The sequence below is a fragment of the Oenanthe melanoleuca genome, chromosome 2 (assembly GCF_029582105.1).
Source record: "Oenanthe melanoleuca isolate GR-GAL-2019-014 chromosome 2, OMel1.0, whole genome shotgun sequence".
NCBI lineage: Eukaryota > Metazoa > Chordata > Aves > Passeriformes > Muscicapidae > Oenanthe > Oenanthe melanoleuca.
The window spans coordinates 90,624,016-90,631,582 of record NC_079335.1 but is presented as its reverse complement, the minus strand read 5'-3'; the positions used below and the strand labels follow the sequence as shown (position 1 = coordinate 90,631,582).

The window sequence follows — 7,567 nt, the reverse complement described above, 5'->3', positions numbered from 1 at the left end:
GGGGAGGACAGCAGCGGGAGCGGGACCCCGTGCCGAGGGGCTGCGCCTCCCGCTCGCCCCCTCCTCAAGATGGAGACCCGGCACCTCCTTGCCTTGCCGCCGGCAGGAATCCCCCATTCCCTCTTGGGATGGAGCCGGACCGCCTCCCACCGCTCGCCTCCCCTGCCGTGCCCACGGGCGGGGGCTGCGTGCCCGGCGGGCTCTGTGGGCAGCGATCCTGCGCGGAACGCGGCGGCCGCCCCTCGGGAGCGGCGTGGAGGGACGGCGCTTGCTCCTGAGTCAGCAGCGGCGGGGAGGAGGCGGCGGCACCTCCAGCCCTGCCCAGCCCGGCTCGGCCCCGGCCCCACGCCCGCTCCCGGAGCCCGGCAGCCGCGGAGGGGAGCGAGGGAGCGGCGGCGGGGCCGCGCCGGCTCCTGCCCCGCGCCAGGTAGGATCGCCGCGGGATGGGATCGCCGCCGCGGCCTGGCCGAGGGTGGGGAGGGGGCGCGGGGTGAGGCGCCGGGCTGCCCGGGCTCCGCGGGAAGGAGCTCCGGCACGGCCGGAACGCCGGGCTGGAAGGCTGCGGGACAGCGGGAGCGATGAGCCGCCCCGTCTTCCAGGGAGTTCTCCTTCACTCCTCGACTCCCCCGTCTGCGTGTGGCAAAGTGTGTGTTCCGTGCGACCTGTTAGGCCGGGAGCGTGGGGAGATACACGGGGCTGCTTTGGGGAAGCGTGTGTGTGTGCTTAGTTGTCAGATAGATGTATTTATTTATGTGCGTGTAGAAAAATAAGTATTGATGTGTGAAGGATCAGTTTTGATACGATTTTTTCTAGGTGTTCATGTGTGTTTAGCTGTGTCTGATTCGAGATCAGAAATCACAGCTTTATGTTTTTCTCTGTGTGTATGTATATATTGATATTTATATATCCAAGGAATATAATAATATTGCTCTTGTTAAACTGCCTTCCAGCCTTCTGTCAAAGTGTGTTTTTGTTGCAGCCCAGACATGTATTTATGTGTCTGCTGAGAATGATGCTGATGTGAAAGGCTTTGTTACATTGCATTCTGAGCAGTAGAACGGAGCTTAAACAGGAGAAAGTGCTATGTGTAATTTTTATATCACTGCAGTTTCGGGTGTTATCTGCATTAAGGTTGTTATACAGAAACATTTCCATCCTTCTGACCCCCTTCGTGCGCCTAATGCAGAATAGTCAGATAGTTGAGGGAACAAAATGAAATGCAAACTGCTTTGTCCTCTATTCCTTCCTTATCTGTTTATACTGTAGGAACACTCTCATGTTCCTCACACTGCATGACAAGATAGTGGAGTTGATATCTTAAACTCTTTGGGTAGGTTCTCTGTCTGTTTTTGCCTTTGCAATATCTTGTAGTTGGAGGCTGATCCTCAGCCGCACAATTTTGAGAGATGTTTGTTTCATGTAAGTATCATGTAAGTATCCTTGTGTTTGACAAGATTTGACTGTTGTGGTGTTGCAATTTGACAGTTAGGTGTTGCAATGAGCCAAATTTGAATCTCTAAAAACCTGGCATAATACAGAGTTAATAGGTGATACTGGTTATATTCATTTTGGTAGCTTAGATGATGGGAGGTGAGCTGCTCAGCATGTTGTGGGTCTGAGTGGTGCAGGTAAAGGTGAGAGTGGTGTGTACAAGCTTCTTGGGCTGATGCTTTTCCCCTATGCACAAGGCAGTGAAGAATGCAGTGTAGCCTGGATTTTACATTATTTAAGATAAGTGTAGTCATGGTCATCGTGGTCTGTGGAGGATGCTGTGCGCAGGGGCTGCTTGCCCAGTTTAATCTTTTCCCCAGCATTTCCTTTGGGGAATACCGTGGTGGAGGGCTGGAGGAGTGCTTCTATAACACTTCTGAAAACTTGAGGTTCCACAGAGGACACACACAACTATTAATCTGCTTGATCTTCACTAGCTGTGCATCAGTGCGCTGTAATTCTGTCGATTTGAATGAACTGCATGAAGTGATAAAGTTTTGGTGACCTGGAGATGCTGTAGTTTGGTTCAGCTTTGCACAGAGTTGACCTCTCAATATGTTGTCTTTAGATGCTGTTCTGAGCAGGCTGCTAATTTCAGAGGCATGGAGATGGAGGAGTTATCATGGACAGTTTTCTGAACCTGCTAGTGAAATCTCCATCAGGAATGCTTTAAAACCAGTTTATTCTCTCTCCTAACCATATGCAAAGACATGATATCTGTTTCAGGTGGGGTATTTCTGACCCTTTCCAGCTGTACCTTCTGTAATGTTGGAGAAAGCTTTCTGTGGCCTTCCCCACATACCAGTTGTACAGACTTTGCTTATAGATCTTTCCTTTAAGAAAGTGTGTGGGAAAGGTTTATACATGCTAGTTTTGATATGTTAGTATGCTATGTACTAAATGTATATCTTTAATGGAAAACTGGTGATTAAAGTCAGAGCTGTGAACAAGTGCTGCATATCCAGCAGTCTCCAATTTCAAGACCGTGGAGAAAGCAAAAACCATTGTAAGGGATATTGTACCCATGGAGAGAAATCCTTCCTACTGTCAGGCAGTTAGCTTTCAATTTCTGTCACAAGGTGTCTTTCTGTACAAATTTATAATCTAATTTAACAGCAGATATAGTTGCTTTTCCATTTAAGCATCTATTCTCTTCCTGAATGATGCCAGGGTATGACCACTGATTATTTTTCAGGATGATGTGACTTTGTATTGAGCAGATTGGAATTGAGTCAGTCCAGTTGGAGATTGATACAAATTTTGTTAGTCTAATGCCAGTTTTCAGCTAGCTAACCTTGATGGAGAGGCAGTTCAAAGGTTGTTTCCTGTCTTGGTGCATTTTCTTTGATAAGTCTGTCCTCTGCACAGTTTGTTAACTGTTTTGCTTGTTGCAAGGAGTTCCCCCAGTAAAACACAGATGGATTTTAGAGAAATAAAATGTGCTCAATTATCTGAGATTGAGCTCCAAAAGTTTGCATCTTAGGGGAGTGTGTGTGTGCACATGTGCTTTATCTGTTTATTACAAACGAGTAATTTTCTGAACAGAGTTAATCAAAATTTCTGTAAAGTTGTATCTTGAGGTCAAAACTGGATGTTTCTAATTGTCTTTCCCTGTACCTCTGCATTTTTGCCATGTAGCTTCTTCTTTCCACAGACTAGACTGATTTCATGCCACCATCATGGGCTACCATTTTCAATTATGGAAACTGGATGGCATATTTTATGAGGTTTGAGCCTAAAGATGTTCAAATTGCAGTTTTGCCTTCTCTGGCCTAGCTTATTTTACAAAATTGATGAGAACTTAATTACCTTCTAGTAATCTGTTCTTTGGTTAAAATCAATGAATGACTTAAAGGGTACATAAGTGAAAAAAATCTTTCAGGCAAGACCAGGAGAACAGACTAACAATGGACATAAAAACTTGACATGGTCATTTGGGTCAAAAGACTTCCCCGTGTGTAGAAATGGATTTGCAGCATCCAACTAACTAAAGCTTTTTTCTTGAAGGCGATAAAATAATAGCAAGACAAATTTATATACTTCATCTGTAAGATTTGGGCTTTTCTGGCTACCTGCTGTTGTACCCATGTCCCTTATGCAAGCTTTTTTTCCTGCAGTATCTCAGGCAGTCACTGGGTGTTCAGTACTCTAATCTCAGAGATGGTCAATTAACTTTGTTGACATTAATACTTACATTGCTTGATCCAGTCTCTGCCAATCAATCTGTGAACAGCTTTGAAAGATTTCATAAATTAGATGCACTTCTAAGTCTGATTTTATCACACCATAGCATGATTAAAACCTTCTAACATAGCATGAAAAAACATTACCTAAAACCCTAGTGCATCCATTTGACTTCAAGTGTCAGACTGTTATTTCTTTTACTGTATAGTGCTTTGTTCGTTAATGAAGGTAGTGGTTATCACCTGAAGGCCATAAATCAGAAAGTTTGCATCTCATGTAAGGGGAGTGAGTTCAGAAAACTTCTACAGTAAAACTTAAATTTTAATGTAGTAGTTTTGCATTGTCTACCTCCACAGTGTTTTCATTGTGAGTGCTATTAGAGCTGGAGTTCAAAGTAAAACATAGTCATTAAATTAAGTGCAGCAAATTGCAGTGGACAATAACATAGAAGCAACTCTTTCAGCTTTGGCTGAGGTTATAAACCTGGTTTTTTTTGAGACAACCTTATGTTTTATCTGACAGTTATCCTCTACATTTCAAAGATATAAAGTGTCTGCAAACTTTATGGACTGGTCTCCAGTCTGTAAATACTAGCACTGATGCTTAGGTAGAGATCGTGTTACAAGGAGAATCATCTTTAATTTTTATTTTTTTTTTTTTTTTTTTTTTTTAGTATTAGGTACTAAATAGCAATATTAACTATTGCAACAGTTCAAGTTATCATAAAAGAGATCTTCTAAATCCTAGCACTGATTTAAATGTGGTCATGATATTGTCCTATTGAGTTTTTCTTAAAAAAAAAAAAAGCCGTATTTAAAGTCTTGAATTAAAATCGATGAAAACTGTGAATCTTGTGTGGGTTTAAATAGAGCAATTTTCTCTTCAGTAGAGAGATTTTTTTTTTTCTGCTGAAGATTGAGACTTTTCCAATAATTACTGTAGTTCAGGAAATGCCACTTTAAGAAAATTTGTCATAATGCTAAGAACTGCAGTTCAACAATGGTGTTTTGAATCAATTAATTTTTGCTTTTAATTTGAGGATATAGAATATAAGTGGAGAGAATTGCTCTTAGTTTCAGCTCAATGCTATAACAAAGCTTTTTATAGTTTAGTATAGTCATTTTTGACCTTGAGCAAGTTCAAAATAAATACATTCTTGTGTTCTGTGCAATTATGTGATCCAGATTGAACTATCCATGTGAGAATCTTTCTTCCACCTCTCCTTTTAATTTCCTCAAGTTTCTCCAGAAGCATCAACCCTGCACTTGCAAATTGTCCCCCTGCTGCACAGGGATGCCTCAGCACCTAGCTGGAGCCTGCTGTGCAGTGCAGCTTGCTGTGTGTAATTGCTTTCTGCCAGAATGGCACTTGAAGGAACTAGGCAGTTAACTGAGACCACAGGATTTTGTCACACAGTCAGCAGTTGGGCAAATTTGGATTCTGCAAACTGAAGAAGATTTTTACCACCTTCTCTGTGGTTGTATGCATCTTTTTTGCAGGCAGTTTGCTAAATCTCTTTTTGCTTTTTCCATCAAAGCTCAAAACTGGTGTCACGTACACCTGTTGGATACTTTTCTTGTGTGACCTATTTTCCAGTTGGAAAAAAAGTAGTTAAATACTAGAAGATAGACAGATGAGAGATAGAGAGATAGAGAGATAGAGAGATAGATAGATAGATAGATAGATAGATAGATAGATAGATAGATAGATAGATAGATTGATTGATTGATTCTGAGCTACCTTTCATGACAGGCTACTGTCAGGCTGGATGAAAATCCAGAGGCTCATGCAAGGTTGCTTTGTCTTGCCTCTGTGCTGTGGAAGGGATAAGATACCATCTTGTTCCTTCAAGCTCTCCCTTTATGGGTCTCACTTAATTTTCATTGAGGAGTACATATTTCAAAATTGCCTCACTTACCAGTTCTCTCTCTATGTCCTTGTAAAAATGGAAAAGAAATGGAGACTGAGTATAGTGGTTTAGATGAGTTGTCCAACAGTTTGACTGCCTTCTGAAGGGAGATATTTTGATGTGTCTGGCCTGTCATGGGGAGAGAAAGGCTCTCAGGTGTTTAGTGATCTCAATGTGCTAGTAATTTTCCTAAGGGTTAATTTTTGATTATCCTTCCCTCCTTGCTGGGCTGTCTGACCTCAGGGCTATGCAAATGTCTGTGTTGAAAATTAAGTAGTAACAATCCTGAAACACATCAATCCTGACACTAATTACAGTGTTTTTATATCTTAGCAGAGCAGTTCACCATTCATTGGTGGGTTTAAAATATTCTTTCCTTCTTTGTCAATAGCTCTTGGCTCCATATACCCCTGCTAACTCTCTCACCTTTAAGATTTCCACTATTCTTTGCACTCTCCACAGCAGTTGTAATGAAGGCTGTTGAAATCTTGTAGAATAAAATTGCTCTTTCTGTGTAGCACTGCTCTTTTGTCTTTATCTGGCTGTTTGGTGTCAGCAGTTGACAGAGCTGAGGTTACCAATGGAGCTAGTGGAGCACATATCCAGTCTGACTTAACATGGCAGATTATATTCAGCTATTCAGTTTGTTGTTTAATCACCATTAACTTGCTGTTTGTGCCCTGGACCTGACTGAGGAAATTGATGAGAGTTGGGATGTAATACCAGTCTAATGTCAGCCTTCACTAAGACCTGCGGGAGGCCCTCTTAATAAAGCAGAGAGACATTTGCAATTACAGCTGTGTCCTGCAGCTGCAATAACATTCCATCAGAAGTCATGGTTTTGTTTTGAAGTATAGGTACCTATTGTTAGAAAATTGTGTGAGAGGAAGGTGACTTTGCACATGTAATAAGCATTGATGACTCTGCAGTATCTTCCACATCTGCTGAAGGGCTTGAAAAATATCTCCTTTATTTAGATGCCTAACTTGTGGCTGTTTTGATGATGTGTGTTCATATAGCATGTGTTACTGTTAGAAGTCCTAGTGTCTGCACATGTCCTGAGTTTTTCTGTCTGTTACTGGGGACAAATGCTAATGGCACGAAGTTTAATTTTCTTTCCTTCTGCAGTATTTATGCAATGTTAATGCTCAGCTGTTAAGTAACTGTCTCAGGTATTAATGCAGGTACCACAACTGACAAAATGACTAATTTGAATTTTTCATGAGAGGTGGATTTCCTGAAGGATTGTCTTGTATTGCATTTAATAGAAATGCTGACAAATGTATGTGTGTGTGTATTTATGTGTATAGACACTTTCATTAGGTGTTGTTGTACGTTCATTTGCTCAGCCAGTCTGCTTTATATTTTTTAAATATTAAAGTCTGGTTTTTTTCCTTTTTTTCATTCTTTCCTCCAGAATGTTCCCTAGCTAATAACCAAAAGGGCAAAGGAGGCAAAGGAGCTCCTACCTGCCTTTCCCACAGATGCCAGTGTGGCTGGGCCCAGTGTTTTCAGGGCCCTCATTCTCCTGGAGGTATCTGCTGCCTGGCAGTGCTCTCTGACTGCCTTCATGACACCATTTGTCCCTGTCTCTGATTTTGTTGGCATGGTGGGATTCTGCTACACCTTTTGTGGAACACCAGCATACTCCTTTATGCTCTATTTGCAGTTTTGCAGCTGAAGGATTTGAATGTATACCCAGATACAGGTAAATCAGTCGGTACACGTTTCTTACTGCTAATGGCTCTGGCCTAATTATGTGTAGGAAGTGGCAATATAGTTCTGCTTGGCTGAACTAGTTCTTGCTTCTCTCTCAATGGGAGAAAATTATTTGAGTCTGCATTAAAGTTAAGATGAACCAAAGTGCAGAGTGAAATTTGGGATGTAGGAGTGGAAAAATATGAAGGTAATTCCTTACCTTGGAAATCTGTTGTATTTCATGTGTTATCCATGAAAAGATGTCATAGTCCTGATCAGCAACTG

General features: G+C 41.9%; 1 protein-coding gene across 1 annotated transcript in view; it reads left to right on the top strand.

Annotated features, from left to right (window-relative positions):
* Positions 1–358: 358 nt before the first annotated feature.
* Positions 359–7,567, top strand: part of KIAA0319 (KIAA0319 ortholog) — a 50,248-nt gene continuing 43,039 nt past the window's right edge. Inside the window, exon 1 of the mRNA XM_056484231.1 lies at positions 359–427. The gene's annotated coding sequence lies outside the window, so the exon portion shown is untranslated. The remainder of the gene's footprint in view (positions 428–7,567) is intronic.